The 2,008-nt window shown below is 34.1% G+C and overlaps 1 pseudogene; it reads left to right on the top strand.

Annotated features, from left to right (window-relative positions):
• Window positions 1-804: 804 nt before the first annotated feature.
• LOC148766204 (non-specific lipid-transfer protein 2 pseudogene) lies at window positions 805-1,119 on the top strand (annotated as a pseudogene).
• Window positions 1,120-2,008: the final 889 nt, after the last annotated feature.

Genomic DNA, 2,008 nt, shown 5'->3' with positions numbered 1-2,008 from the left:
CAATACTATCAACTGTATTCTCTGGACTATTTTCACTATCCGCACGTCTGACTTGAGCGTCGGAGGGGTTTCCGTCGGATCAACCCCCGGCCTAGTTCATGTGTGTTTATTTCGCAGGGACCTCAGGATCATCAGGTTATCAAGCTACTGATCCGCTTTGCTCTCCCAGCACGTTTTCTACACTACCCCAGGTGATCTAAACTTTAGCATCATCAGTATTGTTCATAAGATTTTCGAAAAAAATTGAATTCTTCCAAATTATTATGGAAAGTAATATCGGATCGAAAATCTGATATTCCAATTATCATATTTATACTTTGAATTAAATAAAAATAAGAATAAAAACAAAATCGAAAATATATATAATTTTTCAAAATTGGAACTTTTCGAATTGAAATTATTGGAAATTGGAAAATCCGTTCTACTTCTACCATTTCACCCCTAACTTTTAATAATTTCTTACAAGTTTTTTCTTTATTTTTCTTCTATAATCTTAATTATTACATTCATACAATTTAAATTATCCAATATCTTTCAATGTAATACATTTTAACTTATATTAACAATCTTATAGTCGTATAGATTTTGCAACAAATATAATAGGAATATAATTTAATGCAAATCTGATTTCACAATTTCGATTAACTCAATACCCCATATATGAAAAAAAGTTGGACCATTTTCTCCCTCCTTTATATAAACCAATGTTTCTTTTCTCTCAAACACACACAAGTTCTACACACATACATTTATACATACAAATATATATATAACATAAAATATATCCAAAGAAGATTAATTATGATGGAGAAGGGTGGTGTGGCTAGCTTTGTTGCCTTATGGGCGGTGGTGATGGTGGTTGTGCTGGCGGCGGCGGGGGTGCAGGAAACAGCGGCGGCGGATAAGATTTGCAAACCTTGGAAGCTGCTCGAAAAGTGCCTGCCGGCGTTTTTCGGGGCGGAGGAACCGACGCTGGAGTGCTGCGACCAGGTGAAGGCTCAGTCGCCTTGCTTGTGCGAATATCGAAGACACCCTTCGACCACGCGGTACTTCAACTCGCCCAACGCCGACAAGCTCGTCCGCGCCTGCCGCGTCGGACCGAGGTTGTGTATTTTCTGACGTGGAGGAGTGTTTGTAGTATGGTTAAAAAAATTTAATTTTGTTGAAATGGATTGTTGTGTTGTGTGTAATTTGTTTAATTTGCAATAAGATAAAATTTTAATATATATCACATTTTTTATTTTTTATTTTTTTTTTCTATTTTTTTTAAGGAATTCACAAATTATAACTATATATATATGCGCACGGCATAAATGAATCTCCATTCTTGTGCAATAGTTTGTTAAAGTATACGAGGGATGTAGATTACACTAGACATAATTAAATTATGTGTAACAAACTCCGCATAAAAAGTTGCGTTAATGAGCGAAATGATTCGATCTCGATCGTTTGGTCGATCGTTTGACCACACGCTCTCTTTCTCCATCAACGAGACTATTCTTATGGGTTTTTTTTCTCCCTATTTAACGTAGAAAGGAAAAACTTATATATAGGGTAAATTACAACCTCCCTGAAGTTAACTGTAATTATAGATAAACCCCTTTTGTTTGAGAAATTATATCCAACCTCCTTCAATTTGTAAATTTTTTACATTCATCCCCTTATAAAAGGGTGTTACCGTAAGACATTTACCAATTTCAAGGGAATGGATATAATTATTGTAAAATGAGGGGCTCTTTTGTAAATAAATCTTACTTCGTGGGAAGGTTGTAACTTACCCCTTATATATATACTAGTAACTCACCCGTGCGATGCATGGGAATTAATTCAAAAAAAAAAATGAGTTAATGTATAAAACCAATTGAGAAAAAATATGTCGAGAATGTAAAGAATACAATTGAACAAAAATAACAAATTCGTATCTTAATTTATCAATAAAAAATCACCTTAAAAAAATAAATTGACAATGTTCTAAACAACATCCACGTTGAAGTGTAACAAATAACTC

The sequence above is a fragment of the Erythranthe guttata genome, chromosome 12, assembly GCF_056151865.1.
Source record: "Erythranthe guttata isolate IM_541 chromosome 12, IM_541, whole genome shotgun sequence".
Taxonomy (NCBI): domain Eukaryota; kingdom Viridiplantae; phylum Streptophyta; class Magnoliopsida; order Lamiales; family Phrymaceae; genus Erythranthe; species Erythranthe guttata.
Note: the sequence above shows the minus strand (reverse complement) of the source record. Positions and strands in the feature narration are given on the sequence as shown.